The following is a 22,424-nucleotide window of genomic DNA, read 5'->3' as shown; positions in this document are numbered from 1 at the left end:
ATATATATATATGTATGTAAACACCCAAAAAGTTATGGTGGGTTTGAAAAAAACTTTCACCTGAAATGTGAAAGTAGGCTAGTACCTTTGAGCCAAATCTCGCATTCCACAAAGCCACCCAGTAGCCATCGCTGGAAGTTAACCTGCAGTTCTGAGCCACAGCAGCAGGGCATTGTATGTATGCAAATTAGCCCAACTTCAAACCTTTTCACCAGGAAATAGTCTTTTTCTTAGATTGCAGTGCTACTTTATACATAGCTTAATCAACCCAAAGCAGACATTTGCAAGGCTATCAGGACAACTACATACCTGGTTTCACCCTTATTGGGGATCAGCAGTGCAGTATAGTCCTGGCAGCCTTGTGGTTGGAGCATTGGGTCATGATTTCAGGATAAGTGGATCTATTAGCACAGCATGAGGAATTCATGAAGGGGGTTTAAGATGTACTCTCCCCTGGCTCGCAAATCTTGACAGTGAGGCGTGGTAACCTTATTATTTTGATGGATCCATGCGGCGACTTAAATTCCAGTCAGGTTTTCCAAAGAAAGTTACATTTCATTTGTTTCAAGTGGTTCAAGTACTGCACAACGCACTTGCCTCCCCAGTCACCTAAAGAACAAGCACTTAGCCCCAAATAGGGGTGATTCCATAGCGTCAAACCAAGATTACTTTGTAGAATGTTGACTTTGGTGTCCCATCAGATTTGCACATATTGAAGCGCACAGCCTGCCTTTCGGTGTATTAAAAAGGGTGCCAGTACAGATGATGTGCTTGCACTGATCAGATGAAAGGCAGGCCTTTCCAAGAAAACAGCATGTTGACTTTGAACTGAAACGTTGGCGTTCCAGCCCTCAATTGCAAACTGATATGACGCATTCAAGGAAAACATGTTAAATTGCTACGGGGGTAGAGATAAACACAAACATTAGCACCAAGCGTTTACTAAAAGAGCCAGCAAATCATTACGAAGCAAGTAAATATTTATTAGACAGCAGGAAGTGCTCGAACTGTCCTTTATTCAAAGATGACAAACAGTAAGGGAACCACATTTCTTTTTTTTCTTTTTTTTTACCAAAGTGACTATCCGCTGGAAGGAGATCCCATTGCTTCAAAAAAGACAGCTCCTTATGTTTGTGCTACAAACAAGTACAAACACACTGCCAAGATGCCATCTGCAATGTATCCATTTGCTGCTTCTCTCAAGAACAACGTTTGAAGCACAAATTCAATTCACAAAAATAGTAGGGGAAAACAATCAAACATGGTCATTAGGAGGTGTCACGTTAGAATACGTTCAACAATATATGTACTTAGGCATGGCAATATCAAGCCAGGGCGATGCAAAGACTTACAGAAAGACTCTGAAAACTAAGCTAACAACCTCTATTTCCCAAGCAACGATGATTCAGGCAACATTTTGGGTAATTTACACTTATGTTGAAACGAAGCCAGTTTTGCAAGAAGGTCTTTGGACTAAATTAGAAGGGACATTTTGGCGCAGTCAATGATGTCTACCACAGTGTGTTCCGGTTCCTCTGATCCTAAATGAGTTGGGGTTGATTTCATTGTACGCACAATACCAGTGGCAAGTTGTTGCAATGTTTAGGAAGTGCATTTTGGTATTTCAGTCCCCTACGGTTCTGAGTACGTTGGCCAGATCTGTTTTTCCCTCTAAGGATACATTTACCTTGCAATGGTGTAAATTGGTTGTACACGCCTTGGCATCGGCAGATGTCACATTATTAACACTGACACATAATCCAATGCGTGTAAAGACCAAACTTTTTCAGATGGACTGGATTCAGACTAGAACCAAATGTGAAAAGTATCGTGATTTGGATGAAAATGAATTTATTATGAAGAGACACTGTAATCCAGAAAAATACTTGGTACAGTGTCCATCAGTGGTGCATATATGTGACTTTATCCGTTTACGCTTCAACCTTTGGAATACTAAGGAAGTTCAAGAAAAAAGAGAGATTACGCCATCTCATGGTCGAGTGTTCAGCTCTGGCTACTTTAAGAATTAAACACTTCAAGAAAGCCTTGAATGAATACCGTGAGGTAACATCTGAGCACTTATGGCTCATGATCCGTGCAGGACATTTAACGCATATACGAATCAGTGCTATTAACTTTCTGAAAGAATCACAAATTAACGATGTTGAACTTGTATAGCAAGACAATAGTCTATGAAGAAACAGAGAAACTAATTATGTTCAAGAAATACTGAATAAGAGCAGAATAGATTTCATTTATTATGATTATTATTACTTATTGTACTTGTTTCTTCTCTTTTTTTCTGTTTATCTTGTATTGATTTTATTTGATTGTTTTATGATGAAGTGTTTGTGGTTTTAAAAAAATATATGTTTTAAGTTTATATTGTAAAGTTGACTTAGTTCAGCTAAAGCAGTAATTTAAATAAAAATAGTTCCAGTTACGTAGTCTAATTAAGAAAATAGTTGTTTCCTAGTGGTTCACATGTGATCACACACAGTATTGTTCATTGTGTGACCCTTGAAATGCCTTTGGCCATGATCGCTGGTAGTCTTATTTCAATAGTTTGCACGCTGTATGCAAATAACTGCTTTTAACTTTCTTTTTTAAAGTTTTTATTTGATTATTTTCTTCCCTTCTGCAAAGTTAAAATCTCCAATTTATTTTTAAAAAATGTGTTCATAAAGAAAAAGAATGAATCTCTGTCTTGGGTAGCATGCAGATTATGCACGAGTAGGTGACCTTTGCTAAGGAAGGGGAATGCATGGTTTTGCTGGTATGATTGTTGAACTCTAATAAGGACGCTGTCCAAGGGAGCGGACAACACTCATGGACGTGCAGGCCTCAGGTATCACAGCAGCCGCAGATTAAATAACAGAGATCCACACGCACTGCAGATAGCAGGGACCTTCCTTATTCGTGCCCTTCACAATACTGAAAGTAAAACCCCTCTTGTCCCTCAGCCCGTCCCCTCCCTAACACAAGGTCACTTCCCTTACACCCTGGCCCAAATGTGGGCCGCCCCACATAACAATACGGGCTGGTGCGGGGCATGCCACGTCACAAAGTGACATCTCCCCCCTTTTAACGTGCTATGTCACTTACAGTTTCACCCCATTTCTTCAATTATTCTCTGAGGTTTTTATGCAGCACTGCTGAAGCTTCATGGGGTGGGTGAGTTCCTGTGTGGGTGGCTGTCCACCTTGATTGCTCTCCTCTTCTTCCGACTGCTCACCGTCTCCTTCATAGGGATCATCTGAGAGCGGGTCATCCGGACTGGTGTACGACTTCCAAGGCTGGGGGCATGATGCCCGTGATTTTCTTGAAGTGAAAGGAATTCCTTATTAAGGAGCGCTGGTGTGCTCTGCTGGGGGATATCATAGTGCCCTTTTTGCTGGTTACTACCAGCCGATCAGGTGCGAATGTTGGGTCTACTTTTCTTATTTTCGGTTGGCATACCACTACGTGATCTTAGGGTTCTATTCCACACTCTTTTGCCCCTTGTAGTAAGTCTTCTCTTTCCTTCATTCTTTCCTTCTGTTCCTGGTCTCGAGCTAGGCACTGTTGTTTTAGGGGTGTGGTCTGCTTCAGAACAGGGGCTTCTGGCAGTCTCGTTCTTACAACTCGACGAAACATGAGGTCGGATGGGCTGACTCATGTGGTGCTGTGTGGCGTGTGGTGGTATTCATGCAGGAGCTGATACAGGGCCTGCTCAAACGGTTTGTTGACTAGGTTGGCTGTTTGCAGGGTTCTCTTGATGTTGGCCATGAACCGTTCTATGATACCATTGGCCGGGGCCAGCACAGGGTTATCTTTCAGTGTTGGAACCCCATGTAGTGTATAAAGTTCTCAAAGTCGTGGCTCGAGAACGGTGGGCCGTTGTCTGACTTTATTACTTTTGGTATCCCGTAGGTCGATAGCATGCGATCAAGGTCTGGGATAACGCACGTCGCTGCTGTGGATTCAATCAGCTGTGTGTCCGGGAAGCAAGAGTGTTCATCAATTAGTACCAGCACATATGTTCCATTTCATAGTATCCCAAACAAATCCACAGCCAGTTCTTCCCAGACACCTTCTGGGAGCGGGGGCATTTGCAGTGGGTTGGGGTGCGGTGGTTAAGCCACCAGTGGGCAGATGTTGCACCTGCCGAAGACCTCCTCTATCAGGGCATCCAATTTGGGGAACCACGCCTTTTGTCGTAAGAGATGTTTTGTGGACACCACCCCTCGGTGGCCTTCATACGACACCATTACTCTCTGTACTTGTAGCAATTTTGGAATTATGAACTTGCAGCCCTTCAGGACGATGCGATCGTCCACCACTGTCAGTTCATCCTTCACAAGCTCCAGAGTCTGTCTGTCATCTCTCACAGACTCCTGCTCCCATCTGGCCTGGTGCTTGATGGGTGCCAATTTGCCCGTTTTTGATGCAATAAGCCACGATTGCGAGGGCCGGGTCACTTTCCGATTCCTTTCCGAGGGTGGCCCAGTCCACTGGTAGAGGTTGTAGGTGGTGAATGGCATAATTGATGTAGGCATCGGCGATGGAAGGTCCCGCTTGTGGGGGACCCGTGTGGTGCCTGGATAGGTAGTCGTCAGGGTTGCTTTCTTTTCCCGGTGGATGCACAATGTCAAACTTTAGTCCTTGAGCCACAAGCCCCATCGGGCTATTCTGGGGGCATTCTCGCCTTGGGATCGCCGAATATCGTCAGGAGAGCCTGATGGTCGGTGATGACTTTGGATGCCTTCCCATAGAGGAATATGTGAAAATACTTGCAGGCACACACCACTGCCAGGCTTTCTTTCTCTGCCTGGGAGTATGCCTGTTCCGTGGTCATAAGCCTCCTGCTTGCATAGGCCACTATGAGCCTGCCATTCGGGTCTGAGGTGTCCTGTTGCATCAGTATGGCACCGAGGCCGACTGGGCTGGTCTCTACGATTACTTCGGTCTTCCTGTCTGTGTGAAAGTGGGCCATGTCCACTACCTTGGAGATGTTGTTACAAATGCTTTCAAACACACATTGGAAGTCCGTCGACCATTCAAAAGGCTGGTCCTTCTATATGAGGAGGCGGAGGGGGTTGCTGGCTGTGACGTAGTCTTGCAAGTACCTTGAGCAGTAGCTCACTAATCTGAGAAATGACCATAGGTCAGATACGTTTTGGGGATGCTCGGCAGTGTTTAATGCTACTACCTTGTTGGGGTCCGGCCTCATGCCCTTCTCCAAGAAGATGTTGGCGAAAAATTTGAGCGAGCCTTTTCGGAACTCGCATTTCACTTGAGTGTCAATCCCGCCGCTCGAGTGCTGAATAGACTCTATATAGGGCTGCATTATGTTCTTCTTTCGATTTGCCAAAGACAAGCACGTCATCTGAGTAGTTGAGGCAGTTCGGGACGTGGCGGATGACCTTGTGAATTTCCTCTTGAAAAATCTCTGCCGCTGACGAGATGCTGAAACTGAGCCGTTTTTATTGAAATAAACCATGTGGGTGACGAAGGTAGTAATGTATCTTGACTCAGGTGCAATCTCAATCTGGTGGCAAGGTCCAATTTTGAAAAGAACTTGGCACCATGCAGAAGGTGTATCATGTCCGTTATCCGAGGTGCCTGGTGCCGTTCTCTCTTGGTCGCTTCATTCGTCCTCCTCATGTCCACACATAGGGCCTCATTACGAGTTTGGAGGTAGCCATGCCCTTAGTAAGGGCATGGCTACCTCCAAACTCGGGTCCGGGTTCCCTGAATGGGGAAATACCGGGCCATTCCGACCTTGGAGGGCCTGGTATTTCCCCATTCAGGGAACCTGGACCCGGTACATCCCCATTCCCATTTGAGTCCCCATAGGGCTCAATGGGAATAGGGAGGATGCTAACAACGGGTCCGTTAACGATGGGCCCATAGTTAGCATCCAGGTCTGCTCGCAAGCAGACCTCGTAATGAGGTGGTAGGGGGTTAACGGCACCGGCAGCTCTACCGGCGCCGTTAACCCCCTACCGCCAGGGTCGTAATGAGGCCCCTAGTCTGATGGAACCGTCCAGGGATTTCTTTGGGACGGGTACTATTAGGGACACCCATGGGGTGGGTCCTTCCGCCGGCTCGATGACGTGTTGCTTTTTGAGTTTGCTGTGCTCCTCCTCCACTTGCCTTTGGATATTCATGGTATGCCCCTATAATGCTGTGCAACCGGTTTGGCCTCCGGGTTGATGTGGAGCTGGACTTTGTGATTTTTCCGCTTCCCAAGCCCTTTGAACAGATTTGGAAATGCTGCCTCAATGTTTTCGGGTCTTGCAAAGTACCTATGAGCCATCAGTTAGTATGGGATATGTACTAGCCTCATTTCCACCGCCGTCTTGAAGCCTAGTATACAGCCGCTGTTCACTTCCATCTTGAGGGCATGCAGCGGGATCCTTGCTGCATGGGCCTTGTGGGTGCACATGGCTGAGATGATGTCTTTGAATGGCAGTGGTGTTGTTGAGCCATTTAGGTAGATGTCGACGCCAGACTTCTTGAGCTTTGGTGTCTTCGTGAGCATGTTGTATGCCTCTTCACTGATTATGTTAACTGTAGCTCCCATGTCTATTAGGAATTCCAGTGGTGTGCCATTGACTTGGAGCATTAAGACCAGACTGTTTTGGGTTGTGGAACTGTTGTTTAGAGCCCACACATATCCCTTTTTCCGCTGGTTTTCACTTGATGAGGGTGACTCACTGCTGGAAGGCGACCTAATTTCAATGTAGCAGATGTAGCATCTGTGCCCACTGTGTCTGGATTCTTCGTATGGCCTATATTCTTCTCACGTGAATGATTTTCTATGGTCACGCTCGTTGCGTCATTACCACCTGAGTTTGTTGTCCGGCCCACTCTCATGGGGGCTCGACGGCAATGTCCTCCTTCGTTTCCTAAGAACTCTCCGGCCGACCAGGTGCGTGGGCACGTTTTTGCACATAGCCCTGAAATGATCATCACCACCACATGCAGCGCACTTTTGTCCCAGGGCGGGTCACCTGTGTCAGGGTATTTGTATCCACATCTGTAGCATGTGGCTTCCGTGCATCTGGTCGGCTGGTTTGGTGCGGTGAAGAGTTTGTTGATGGCATCTAGTTCCGGGTTTTAGGCTGCAGTGTAACTTTGCCCAGGCTGTCCAGCTGAAATTCAACTGCTACTTCCATGCGTGCTAGGACTAGAATCTCTTACAATGACCGCTGTTTCTGTAGTAATTTCTTTTGAAAATACTGGGAGTCACAGCCGGCTGTCACCTGAGACCGTAGGGTTTCCTCGCTTGAGTAGCGATTGAATTCGCAGTGTTTTAGCTTAACTCACAAAGTTGTCACTTTGTCTTGGCGTGTGGTATGAAAGACATGCCTTTTATAATCGGCGTTAGAATGAGGTGTGAAGTATTCTGATAGTTTGGTGTGCAGGTCTTGGTACGATGCAGTGTCGAGGTTGATTAGTTCGCCTGCAATGTCTCTGACTGCCGGTCCCGCTGCCATAAACAGCGTGTTTTTGAGTCGTGTGTCATTATGAAGCCCTATGGCCCCTACGTAGAACTTGAAATCACAAAGCCCTGTTGCTTATCTGGGGTTCAGGTTGCTGGTGTCGCGTATGTCAAATGGTGGGGCAGGTGTAGCACTTGAGATCCCCCGCCGGGTGCGGGATGTGTCCTGAGAACCAAGCACCTGTCGTGGATTAGGCGTCGTCGTCTGACATGATATGAGGCCTGGTTGTTCCAGGGAGCATCAGCTGCTGGTTGGGTGCTGGGGGGCCTTCTTATGTTTGCCTCTGCTGTGCTGGTTGGTGGGCATGTGCCCGTGTTGGTGGGGTGAGTGAGCTAGAACCGAATCTGTTGCCTTCCAAAGGCCCTGGGCTGTGGCCCTGTGTGCTCTTCCTGTGCCTCGGGTACAGGATATGGGCTTTCTTGTGCACCCGCGTCTGCCTCGTGTCTTTGCAGGCTGTGCAATGCCTCATGCAGGGGCTAGGGGGTTTGAAAAGTGCACTTGTTAATGGTGCCAATCCTCCAGCAGTATCTTTCCCCCTTTCCATACCTGGGAATTTTGAGGAGGCGTGTAGCATGCTGCGAGCGTGTAGCTGCAAATTCGAACAGTGCTGGGCTTCTGGCGAAATCCTTCTCCCTTATCCCATGCCTGGGAGCCCTAGGGAGTCATGGAGCGCACTGCACGTGTGTGGAGGCATGCCGAAGTGCGTGTTGCATGCCCGACGGCACCCTCCAAAGCAGCACACTGGTAGGGACACGGCCCATATCCCGGGGCTGCTGGCCTGCGCACGTTCTGAGCAGTGTGGTGTGTTGTGGGGCATGGGTTTGTGGTGAGACCCTGTTGCCGATTTCCGAGTGAGCGGACCACACTCACGGGCGTGCGGGCCTTAGGTATCTCGGCAGCCGCGGATTAAATAATGGAGACGCAGATGCACTGCAGATAGCAGGAAACCTACTTTATTCATGCCCTTCACAGTACTGAAAGTAAATCCCCTCTCCTCCTTTAGTCCTCCCCCTCCCTAACCCAACGTCACTTCCCTTAAGACCCTGGCCCAAACGTGGGCCGTCCCACATAACTATGTGGACTGGCACGGGGCATGCCACGACGTGACAGACGCCAGCCGGGATTAACGTAGACATCTGCTTTATTCAACTCTTAACTATATACTGCCAGTTCGGTTCATTCGCCCCTCCCTTTCCTCCCTATCCCATGTGTCCTCCCTGATCCCACGTCATACTTAAAGGTACAGTGTTGCCTCATGACATTACCCCCGTGCTCTTTCCTGGCATCGGTTTAGCACTCTTCCACTAGTTGCTGCAGTTTCTTGACAGTTCTCCTTAGGCAACATTTGTCTTCTTCAGGGATGGTGATTGTTGCCTCCCGTTGTGGCTCCTGTATCCCTCTCATTACATTGATCGGTGGGAGCCATGGATTATCAGGGGGCTCTGCCACCTCTAGCTCCTGTTCTCGCACTGTTGTCTCTGCATTCCTGCTCTTGAGCAGGTATTTGAAATGTGACACATTCAGATTGAACTCTTGATCCACATTTCTGGAGGTCAGCATTGATCCCTTTATTGCCACCACATTGAGCGGGTGTGGTGAGTACTGGGGGTCGGTTTTCCTTTGGACCTGCTGCCTCATGAGAACTTCTTCTCCTAAATGAAAGTCCTTCGGTTTCGCTCCTCTTCTCTGATCTGCTTCTCTCCTTGCTTGGTCTTTCTTTCCAGCGTCTCTTCTTTTTATCTCAATGCCTTGATTTCCACGATCTAGTGACACGTTGATTAGTCTGGTTTTTACCTAGTACTCCATCATGATTTCAGCAAGTGTTTTGTTGGTGGCCTTATTTGGTGTGCTCCGGTAGTCTCTGAGCTTTCAGCATAGTGCTTGGTGGGAGCAGGCGCCGTCAATGTGTGCTTTCTGGAGTGTTTTCTTTATTGAGGACATAAATCATTCAGCCATCCCATTTGCTTGGGGCCATCGTGGTGTTATCTTCTGGTGATTAAACCCCATCTGTTTGGCGAAGATTGCGAAATCATGGCTGTTAAACGGGTGCCCGTTGTCTGATTTGATGATGCATGTGGTTCCCCATCGCTGAGCACTTGGTCGATGATGGTTGCCATCTGGGGGTATGCTGTTGTTGGTGTCTTCTTTACGATGGGAAACAGCGAGAACTCATCTATAAAGACGAGCAGGTGTTCACCTGTGCTCATCCGTCAATAAAAATCTACAGCTACTCTGTCCCACAGCTTTTCTGGGATTTGAGTCTGGTGCAGTGGTATCGGGGGATCTGCTCTGGCGGTGTACTGGCAGGGTAGACAATGCTGTATTATGTTTTCTACAAGGTTGTGCATGCAAGGGAACTACACATGGCACCTTAGATGTTTTTTTGTGTTGTCCGCTCCTCTATGGCCTTCATGTGTGGTGCGTACAAACTCTCCCATTAGCAGCAGTGGTATTACGAGTTTACATCCCATCAGTAGAATTGAGTAGTCTTTCACTGCTAGTTCCTTGTGTATTTTCGCCAGCCTTTCTATCTCATCCTTGCTTGCCTTCGGGTATACCTGGAATTGTCTGCGGTAGTCCCTCCATTTATTTCCATTAGTCAGGTGGATGGCAATGGCCATGGATGGGTCGTTCGCGGTCTCCTGCACTACAGTTTCCAACGTGAGGGCGGGCGGCAGTGCGTTTGTGGCAACATAGTTAATATATTCAATATCACCTTTGCTAGTATGCTGGTTCCCCCCTGGGTGCCGCAAAATATAGTCTGCAGGGTTTAGACCCCCCTGGTTTGTGGACAATGGGCCTCATTCCGAGTATGGAGGTAGTCATGGCGCTATTTGCGCCATGACTACCTCCCATACCGGTACCGTGTCCGGTTTGGTGAGATGGGGACTTACCGGTCCAGTCCGACCTTGGCAGGACCAGTAAGTGCCCATTCACCAAACCATTCCCCATTCCCATTTTAGCCCGCATAGGGCTGAATGGGAAGGGGGAAGTAGCTAATAATGGTACCGCAATTTGCGGTACCGTTATTGGCTCTGATTTCCCTTAGCGAGTCCCGTCCTTAACGCCTGGCAAAACCAGGCATTAAGGAAGGGACCCGCTAAGGGAACTCGTAGTAGGGCTTAAAGGGATTACCGGCACTGATGCCCTTAACGGTCCCCGGTATCCCTTTGCGCCCTACTCGGAAGGAGGCCCAATTGCATAACCATAACCTTGAAGTCTGATTCCCCACCTTTCAATTCTAGGTGGCATCTTTGTACGAGGGTTCCTGAAAAGAGACAATAGGGTTCGATGGTCTGTGACCAGTGTAAGCTTCTTCACAGTTATAAAGTTGTGAAAGTGTTCACACGCCAGACCAGGGCTAGGCTCTCCTTCTCAGCCTGGGAGTATGCCCTCTCAGTGGGTGAGAGAGACCTGCTGGCATAAGCCACAATGTGTCTTGGCTGCAAGTCTCTTCCTTCCGCCTAGGCCAGAATGGATCCCAGCCCCAGCAGGCTCACATCAACCGTTATCTCATTGTGCTATGCAGGATTGAAGTATGCCAGCTGTTTTGCCTCTGCTAATGCACTCTTGATGTGTTCAAATGCGTCCTGGCATTCATCAGTCCATTGGAATATGTCTTTTTGCAGCAGGTGTCACAGTGGATCAGTCTGAGATGCATAGTGCAGGAAGTATCTGACACAGTAGCCAGCCATGCTGAGTAAGGAGCGCACATCTGCTACTTGGATGCATGCTTTCAGATTAGCTATGGTGCTGGCATTGTTAGGGTTCGGAGTCTTTCCTGCATCCGAGAAAATAGGGCAGAAGAACCGCAGTTTCCTCTTATTGAAATTGCACTTCTCCAGATTGAGCGTCAAACCTGCCTCTTGCAGTGCAGCACACGTTTCTAACAGTGCTTTATTGTCCTCCTCTTGCAAAGTGCCATAGACCAAGATGTCATTACTGTAGTTCAGGGCTGGTTTGATGGGGCAGATGACCTGGCGGATTGCTTCTTGAAAAGTTTCTGCGGCAGAGGAGATTCCAAAATGTAGCCTCTTGTAGTCTTATAGTAAAACAACCCTTTGTGTGTTGAAAGTGTTGTGATTACTCTTGATTCCGGTTGCAGCTCCAGTTGGTGATACCCCAGGTTGAGGTCAAGTTTTGAGAAGTGGTGGCTTTATTTAATTACACCATCATGTCCTTGATACTGGGACCTGGATGTCGTTCCCGTTGTATCACAGTGTAAGCCCGTATTCTTTGTAAGCTATGTAATAATCACGCTGAGACTGAAAGTAAGGGTTGAACTGTTTCAGAAACAACTTTTATTAACTTTAGTTTTCTTTACTTATAGGTAAAAGGATACGTCTTCAACTCTTCAGTCGACCTTGGCTTGGAATGACTTCAGGTAATGCAGTTGGAAGTTTCAGGTAAGTCTCTCAGAGCTACTTTCTCAAGTTCTTAAAGTTTTCCTTACAGTCTCTGTTAGCGCAAACACTCCTGACTCTCTTTCCACTCTGTTGTTATTTTCTTTATATTGTCTCTTGGCTTTGTTTTCTTTTAACCAACCCTATGCGGTTTAGAGCTTTCTTTATGCTTTAAGATTCATCTTGTCTTTTGTACAATGGCTCTTTAACTTTGCCTTTTTGACACTTGCACTTCCCCTCTCAGTCTTTTAACTGCACTCTCTCTATCACTCACAGTCACGTTCGTGGACTTTCAATTACTGTTGTCTGTTCTTTTCCTGAGTATCATTAATCAGCCCGTGCATACAGTCAAGGTGTTCGGCAATCTCTGCCCTTCGTTGCAGCCTTTCCTCTTACCTCGACAGTTGCGAAGCGCTCCTGTTCCCCGCTCAGCTGTTCACTGAAAATCGGCTTCGCCGGGTGAACTCCACCCCTCACTTCCGCTTTCCACTTCGGGCGACGGCTTCGAAGGAAGTCCGCCTCATCTCTCAGCTGTTTTCTTTAACTCGGTGACTCCGAGTAAACTCTGCCCCTCACCTCTTCCGTTGTTGCGATCCGCCGATCGATCGCCTCGGGAGACTCTTTAGCAACCTCCGGACAGCTATAGAGGTCTGTACTCGTCTCTCCTCCTTCAAATGGACACGAGGGACACCTGTTCTCCCACTCGTGACGGTGACCCGACGCTCAGTTGGGAAATCACCGACTCAAACTCTCACCCACAGCGTTTCAGTAGAACGCTTCAAAACATCGGGAACATAACTTGATATAAGCGGAACGGCGCAACTTTTCTCTGCTTCTATATATATTTATATTTCAGTTCAGGTACCGCTTCAGCCAGAGCTTTTCAATAAGCCCATCCATAATTGTAATTTTCAATCTCCAGCTCCTCCGTTCCCTAGCAACCAGCAAGACAAGAGAACAAAGTCAACAGCTTGAATCTCTGCTGTGATTGGCTAAACACACTGTCAATTAACCTCTGCAGCTGATATAAATATTTAACCCTTTGATGCCCTGCTTATCCTGCTTATGCTGGTATTGCCAGAGCCAACGCCTAACGGAAGAACTCCTGTGCACTTCAGAGTGGATCCATCACACGCAGTGTTTGCAATTCGCATGTCGATGCACAGCCTGATTGTTCCCCCTTCTTTGGGCACTTTTACCAGTGGTGAGATCCACGGAGTAGCCCCGGTGGCCAGTTTAATGATGTTGTTTTGAAGTAGTTCACTTGGCTCTCATGACACTGCTTCTTGGAGATGAAACCCCACTCTCTGTGGGTATTGGGGTACTGGTTTTACAGAGTCGTCAATGTGCAGCTTGATGAGCATTCCTTTTAACTTTCCTAAACCCTTGCATAGGCCTGGGAATGTGGCCTGAATGGACTCTTTCAACAGGGGATGTATCGTCATTGCACTGACAAGGACACTGTTTCCTTGTGAGCTCTGGGTGTACTGTATGATCTTGCTGTTTTGACAGTGGATGTCAATAAGCCCCAAGCGTCTCACAGTTTTATAGCTCTGCAGGCATCAACCTTTTGTGGGGCTGTATATAACGTGGATGGTGGTAGTGGTGGAATGGCCTTTATTGGCTAGCATGTGCAGGAATTGCCCAATTGACTGTAGAGGGCGAGCTGCCCCCCACTAGAAAATCCTCTCCAGGTGACTTGGTGAGCGTTTGTTTGTCGGACATTTGTATGAATTCTTGTTCCCCATTATGTTCACTGTCGCTCCTGAATCTATCAGGAAGCAGTAGTGCTTATCCCCCATGTTGACAAGTACCCTTGGTGCCTCCTCTGCTTCCCGATCAGCCTGAATTAGACTCACATATTCATCATACAAGTCTTGATCAAAAGTCTGGTTGGTAGTTGTAGTGGGGGTTTTGCGGAGGTTCAGCATACTGCTGGTAGACATGTGGTGGGTCGTCATACTCATCTCCATACCGCAAATGTGTGTCCGGTTGGTTGTATGTTGTCTGTGGTTCCATGACCACATTTCTTCAATTGCCCTCAAATATCTTCACTGGCCTTGTGTGTATGAGGGTTGTGTTCTGTTCTGGCTTTGCCACGGAGATCCAGTTCTGAATCCTAGTCGTCCGGTGGACATGGTGCTCACTCTTGGTGTGGGGAATGGTCTGTTTGAAATGGGCCTTCTCTCCCACAGTTTGAGCATCGTTGGGTAAGAGCTGGGCATGTGCCTCCATGTGGGAAACTCATCCCACACCTGTAGCATTGTCTCTGAGGTCTGGCATATTGTTGACTGGTTGATCTGCCCGGCTGTTGAATGTGTTCTCCTGGCTTCTGTGCATGCATTGTGGCTACTTTGTCTCCTTTATACGATTTGGTCGTCGGGGTGTTTTCTATGGATGCTGCCTGCACGTCAACCCTCTCGTATGTTCTTGCCATCTCAATTACTTCGTCAATGGGGAGGTGTTTTTAGTAGTTGTTTTCTGAAAGTGGAGGAAATGCAACCTTCAATTACTCAGAGCCTAATGGCTTCATCATCAGAAAATTGGGAGAATTGGCAGTGCACCAGCTTTTGACAAAGGCATGTTATAAATTTGTTGAACGTTTCTTGGGGTTGTTGCGTACATTGATTGAGCATGTAGCGTAGATAGACTCTGTTGGGTTGAATAATGAATTTCTTGTTCAACGTTTCGATTAGTGTTTCATATGTGTCCCTTTCCCCTGCAGGAATCGTTTTTATGATTGCCTTGATTTCCTTACCAACGAGATTAGTGAATATGTCACTTAAAACAGGTGACTTGGCCTACCCCACCGCTTTGATGAAGTCTTCAAATTCCTCTACCCACTCTACCCATCGTGGGCCCTTGTCTGAGTGGGGCATGAGTGTGAATGCTGCCCTAGATGACATGGTTGCAGGCGGCACCCCTGCTTCCTCTTGTGGTGCCTGCTCCATCGTATACAGGTTGGCACGGTAGCGGGGTAGGTATTGTAGTACAGTGTTGAGTACACACTGGGGTTGATGGTTGAGGGGTGCACAATGGTCAGTTCTGTTACAATCCCCTGCCCTGTGATTATATATATATATATATATATAAAAACGGGGACGTTATGGTTAAGTTGCCCTACCAAAAACCTGTGTACTTCATTAAAAAAAAAAAAAATTTCTACCTCCCCATTATGGTTCAAATTAAAACCGAAAAACCCCTGAAATTCGCCAGTTATGGTAAACTAAGCCCCCATACCTGCCATCACCACTGTGCACTGCTAACACTAACACCCAGAACATGAAAGATGGCATCACAAATGTTATTAATGACATCACTGACGACATCACATGTTTAGCCCCTTTGTTTTCGTTCCCTGCCACATATATATATATGTACATTCAGTAAAAAAACTTTGTTAAAGGGATGTTATACTTCACAGTGAAACCTAAAAACAGTACAGATTCCCCCATTATGGTAAGCTCAGCAACCATAACTTGCAGCATCTAAGTGCATTGCTAAGACTAACACCCAGGACATCAAATATGACATCACAAATATCATTTATGACATCACTGATGACATCACATGTGAAAATAATGTTGACGAAAAGTCCCTAACTGCAAGGGGTTCTTTCTATTATGTTGGTAGCAAGAAAGGTACCAAAAGCATGTGCGAACCTGGTGAGGTGTAACCAGTGCGAGGTGGTGCTGAGTCGCGGGAGACCTGGTGCGTACAGCTTTGGTACGACAACCATGAAGCGACACCTCACTTTGTTCCACACTGCAGACATTCACAAGGTGGTGCCATGTGAAGAGCGTAGTCGATTGAGTTCCTCCACAGCATCCTCCGAGTCCGATCCTCCCACCAGAAGAGACACTCCTGTGGGGGAGAGCCTCCCTCCAGCTGCCTCACAAGCCATTCGCAATACTGTTGACCCTTACCTTTCAAAGGTGACAATAGTGTGTATGTATTGTGACGTAGTACTCTGCAGGGGGGAGAATTTTCGAAGTGCTTTTGAGGTCACAGTCATGGAGCACCAGAAGATCTGCTCCTTACCTAAGTGAAGCTCACCCTATATCTTTCTCTGTCCACTTGCCCTTTCTTATCCCCGAGGCTGCTGTCCCTTCTTTACCCTCCTTTGGCCTCCTCTCCTAGTGTGTCGTGTGCTGAGAACCAATAAATGAGAAAACAACAAAAATTACACAAAAGACTCTTTTCAGAGCCACCTTTCTCAGTTTAACAATAGGACTATGAAGTGACCATTGTAGACCCCTGCGAAGTTGTGGAAAAGTTTGCGGACAGTCGTAGGGAAAAAAAGGAGGGTGCAAGGGGAGCAAACACAATGAAGTGTACGCTGGGAGTAAGTGGTGGCTCTGAAAAGAGCCTTTCGGTGGTGTGTTGTGTGGGTCAAAAACTGTGGATTGGAGAAAACGGATTGTCACATAGGTTATTTTGAATCCAAAAGAGGTTGCAATGCATTTTGTACATTGCAAAGAAAAATCTGATTGGCAGCATATGTGCGATGGACTCCATCTCTGCGGAAAATGAAAGAGCTGCGAAACAAAATGTTTTCATTGTGGAATGAGGACATGCCAACATCTCTTAAAAAGGCACAAACAGCCTTATTCACATTGCGTCTCGCTTTCTCCATTTGTGGACCAAAAGCAGAAGAACGCAGCCATATTTGTCTTTTTGCAATACAGGAAAAAAGTATTTGACAATTTCGAAACATGCCCATGAGCATCGCAAGTCCTTCCTTCATCGCAAATTGCAAAGACATTCCAGAGACATGGCCTAAACTGTTTCCTCCAGAATGAATGATACGCATATCTGGAGGACGTTCTGTCAGTAAAGTAACACAGAGAGGTACCAAGTCCAGCCACCTCATGTCACGCACGCCATGCCAGTGCACTTCCACATGAGGAAATCCAAGATCTGCAGACAAACTGCAGCTTTCTGCATGCACTGTCAACCAATGTATCCATGACTCTCCCAAAATCCAGATAATCTGTTTGCGAGCACGCAAAGCCATAACTGTGTGGTCTCCTGTCAGGGAGAAGACAGTCTTACTAAAGCTCGCCGTTCAGAACACACCCACGGAACTTTATTGACCAATCCATAGGTCCACTCATTTTCATTTGCATGCGTCTCCACCCCAGAATTCCCGTTGGTGATATGGGCTGGCTGCAAACTACCGCCATGTCCGCGGACATGTATAGGATCAGAGCGTGATGACGGTACATTAAAGTATTATTCCCCTTTTTCGCCTTTAAGGTGGGCTCTGAAAAGAGCAGTTTTTTACATTTTTGGGCAGATACCTTACAGACATCTGTTATTTTGTTTATTTTTTTGTATTTTTTGTCCTTACTTTACTCCTACAACCATTACAGAACATTCTCTAAAGCAAGCCTTACATTCCAAAAGAACATCGCATTTCCCAAAGAAGATAGCGCAACACCATCTGCTTCAAAGTAATCCGCATTACTTGGAACAATGTTTTCGTGGCTGCAGAAAAACATACCAGCGCGTAACATAAACGCACGCATGCCGCGATTAATGATACAACTCCCAATACTTTGATCTGGACAGAAAAAATAATTGTTGTCCCATTGTACTGTAGGGAGTAAACCAGATATTACTTTCACAGTTGGAAAGATGTTCATGAGTGTGTCAACCAACTGTCCCAAATCTGCCAACAAAGTATGTGCAGTCACGTAGCCCAAATGGCAAGCACCGTTGTGCATAATTACCACATGAAGAGAGGTTATCGTACGTATAAATCTGCAAACTTGCAGAATTGCTGCAACATTCGCATCAGTCTCAGCGTTCCACACCACCTCCACTCCTCTCACATCGAAATGGTGTGCCACATGCCTACTCTCTGCATAATGTTGTAAGCCATGGACAAAAATGTCGCCAAGCACCAAAACCCTGACCCTCTCCACCTCTGCCATCTTCACTGTACGCACCGTCTTTGGACCCAAAAGAGTAATGTGAACATCTGATTAGCTGATACCTACAGTCCCCTTTCCATGCAGGATTTGCTGTAGAAACCCGTATGTGACACACGCTACCCGCGGACAAGCGTTTCCTACGTGCGGCACGCAACTCTTACCCAGTCCTTTCACCCTTTTCACAGCGGTAGCAAATTGAGTCCCTCATTGGACACAACTAAGCAGTCACACAACCATCCACCAATCACATTGAAAATCGCTAAATGTAACGCCGTCAACAACATTGCGCACTTCAAAATTACTGTCGACAATTCTGAATGGAAGTCGCATATCATTGCAAAGCACCTACTTCAGAAGCTACTGTGCAAGTGTTGCGAATTTCTATGTACAGCTCCATGCATGCACACATACATGAGTATAGAGTACAGGTATTTATATTTCAATTGGAGAACATGTGCAACCTTTATGATTTAATGTAAAACAAATTAATGCTGCTAAATGTGCATAGGCAATACATACCAACGCTCCCCCTTTTAAGTGCAAGATGTCCGATTTATCAGTGACAAACCGCACAACTTCTTACTGTCTTCCGCATAACCTATACAAACTTTGCAAGGATGCCTATTTAGTGCAAAACTCGATTTTGTATTAGAAAATGTCGGAGTTGTATACTGTGTACGGCGTACAGTAATGCTACTTACAATGTAATCGTATGACAAAAGTAAGCACTCCCGATTGCTGTGGTGACATCTCCCTCTGAGGGTCTCCCGATTTTCCGGCATCGTGCTTTTAAATTGCAAGTAGAACATTTTTTCCCATCTACTACTGTGCCCTATCGCTTACAAACCTCTCTCCTATTGATAGTACACCTTGTAAAAAACAAGGCATTTTCATAACCTTAATAATGTTAGCAATTTTGAAGGACTTGCAAGTAACATATTGCAAATACCATGCAAAGCCTGCACAAAGTGAAGTGAAATGCACACATGCACTGGGTTCAAATATGAAAGGAGAATGCTCTGACGAACGATGCACAATTAATGTGTGCAGTATCAGCACTGCTGTAAACACACAAAGTAATCAATTTTGTTTTTTTAATTGCACTGAAGACTGCTCTCCTGAGAATCAACAGCATCTACACTACAGATGACATATCCGAAGAAACCTGGTCATTTTGCAAAATAAAGTAAGTACAGTACTACCTTTATATTGTAACTACTCCTCCAAGAGGCTGCATGGGTTATTTCTTTAATTTGGGCACCAAAGCAAACATTGATTTCTGAACCATTCTACCTACAAATATTCATTTATTGAACAAAGAATAACAAGCAGAATGGCTCACAAATCCCTGTGTGTTTGGAACTCAAATAATGTACGTAATCCTTAGAAGGTTAGATTTAGAAAAGTAGTTTCCGTTGCAAGTTTATGGCATTTTGTTTATTAATAATGCTTCTCGCCACCACTAGCCCACTTTGTAGTCTCATCTGAAGCACATTGTACTACTATACAAACAGTAAAATAGCCTTACCCAAATCATTGCAAGAGTCCAATACACATTCACACACCATAACAAAGAGCTTCCCCATCAGACTCATGCACGCATGCACACAGCACACATACATTGTACAACAGACCAAAGTGTGCCTTCTTTTTTTCAACAGACAGCAAATAATGCCTACCAAAAAGCAACTCCGTAGAAAGGAACGCAGAAGTAGAGCAAATAAAAGTAAAAGTGCCCAATCTAATCATCCATCTGTTGTAGAGTTTGTAGAGAATGTTGGAAGAAACCAGCTAATGCAGTAGGTTAGCAAAACAAAAGAAGCTTCAACTACCGAAACTTTACGTCCTCCATCAAAACGTGTCACAAAACACAAAAATTTTGCCAAGAAAATCGGCTACCAGTACAGCTAACAATGCTCCTACTAATCCTGATAGTGTAACAAGAACCCATAGCAAAACAAGTATTTTATCAAAAATGTTTCATCACAGACTCCTTCAGAATCTACTAAGAAGAGGACCGAAATCATCCTCACCCCTTAAAACCTGCTGTAGAAAGTTAATCCTACAAGCTCTCGTGGACAGTGCAATCCTTCTGAAAAGGAGGTTGTTTATATTAGTGTTAAATAGGATGAAAGCACTAACAAAACTAAGTACCAAACTACAAAAGAAACTCAGCAATAAACTGAACGTGTACAAAAATATTTGTTTTAATGTTTGTGGTGGTGAATGGAGTCACACAACAACCAGAGAACTATATTTTAATGAGGAAGCATACAAACAAAATCAAACAAACACAATTGCCATCCATAGCAGTGGACGAGGGTATGAGAAAATCAATGCTACCATCATGGAACAAGAAACACTGCTTACAAAAGTATCCTCTGTAAACTCAGAATTACCTCTCGATTCAGCAGAACTACACCGTCCAGTATACAATTGGCCATGCACATCAATGTGTGCCATTCCAAACAAAGCTTTCAAATATTTAAGTCAGTTCCTCAATCAGCATTTTTAAAAGGTAAAGACAAAAGTAAAATGAAATTGCTGCAAAGTATGGATATGTGTCCAGTGCGCAAATACACAGGACTACAAGGACATTCATTAGTCTGCATTTCTGGGCCTATTTGCAAAAGCACCTTCCATGATATCAAAAGGATATCAATGCATCATTCAAGTGTAAGAAATCTAGTGTATTAAATATACTATGCAAAAACTCCAGCTCCAGAATTAGGCAATTTAAATAACAAGCTTCTGCATGGTACACCCAAATACTTACAAGAAGAAATTGACCGTATTCAGAGAAAGTATTTTGGAAGTGAAAGCCACTTGCAAAATGCAATAGTTTCATAAACATAGTAGCAACAATTTTGCACATAGCAACCTTCTATTATACACTTACAGAAAAGAAATAGTAAAATGTAAAAGGTCATTGGCTGAAGTACCAAACCATGTGTGTGTGTGTTGCTGCAGAACCTTTTAACCTTTTACAAAAGGAACACAAAAAATGTAGACATAGCATACAAAATAGAAGACAATAAAGACTCTAAATGGTTTGAATTAGCTCTCTACCTTTTAGCAGAAAACAAATATGAACTAACTAAACGCCTAATATGTTGCAGTTACTGTACTACAAAATTAGACAACAACCACACTCCTTCACGTGCTATAACAAATAATTTGGAATTGTTCCCACTACCAAAAACCAAAACTCAATTTGTATGAGAGCATAATAATTCAAACAGTTCACACAACAAGCAATTATACGCCTTCATCCAAAATCCAAAAACAGCAAGATTACCTCCCTCTGAATTGCTGAAAGGCATTTGTGGCAAAGTAGTTTATTTGCCATTAGATCTAACGGAAAATGCACACACTCTAGAAGTGCAACGTTCAATAGAGCATTCTTTAATAGTCTTGGTAAATGGTGTACCAACAAAGGACAAAAAGATTTGGCAACAACTGGTGGATTTACATAAAGTTAGACAAGCATTCCAATATCTAAAAGACAATAATGAGTACTACAAGGAAATAAATATTGATGAAAGCTTAAGGGAAACAACTGAAATAATTGAAGAGCCATCAGAAACTGGACAATTCAAACTTCTGGATCCTGCTACAGGATCCACTCTTTTGGACCATTACACAATTCATCCATTGCATTCCAATGAAAGCATAGATGATGCACTAGAAACTTACCAAATGAGACAAACCAAGGGGTCACCAATGAGTATATGGGAAAAAAGTATAGAAGCACGTGTTTTTCCACTGCTATTTCCTACTGACAAAGCTGGAAGATACAATGATAGACCCACTCAGATTGGAGCATCAAAATACCGCTCTTTACGAATGTATTCGCAAGATCCCAGATTTAGACAAAATGTGGAATACATATTCCACCTACTCTATGAAAGTGAACTAGCAACACTATGTTACGGAGTTGCACACATTTTGAAATCTGGAACCCACCTTTCAAAATATGTCAGCTACGCAGTTAATACAAAAAGTACAGGAAAAAGATGAGGTTTTACAAGCAAGTATAACAAATTTGTTTGCAAACATGCGTGGTACACAGGAATACTGGGTCCAATGGCACAGAGACGTGCGTTGTATGATCAGAAACCTTGGACCACCGACTTGGTTTGTTACGCTAAGTTGTGCAGAATATGCATGGGAAGATTTACATGAGTTCCTACGCATAGCAAACAGCAACAAAAACAACATAGATATATTAAGACCTGGAGAACTTTGCTCTCTAGATCCAGTTAATGTGTCAAGATATTTCCGTCATTGTTTCATTGCCATGCTACACTTTATTTGCAATAAAAATGTTCCTCCCCTTGGAGAAGTGCAACACTTCTTTTGGAGAAATGAATATCAAGCGAGAGGAGCACCACATATTCACATGCTGTTATGGATCAAAGGTGCACCGAAATTTGGTCACGACAGTGATAGCACTGTTTTGAAGTTTATCCATAAATATGTCACTTGTGAAATCCCTTCACAACAGACACATAGTGAGCTGCATGGGCAGATTTTACAATTTCAAAGACACAAATGTGGCAAATATTGTCACCGTAAATACAAAAACAAAG

Source organism: Ambystoma mexicanum, chromosome 4q (genome assembly GCF_040938575.1).
Source record: "Ambystoma mexicanum isolate Mex_15411 chromosome 4q, UKY_AmexF1_1, whole genome shotgun sequence".
NCBI lineage: Eukaryota > Metazoa > Chordata > Amphibia > Caudata > Ambystomatidae > Ambystoma > Ambystoma mexicanum.
This window is presented reverse-complemented; position numbering follows the sequence as displayed.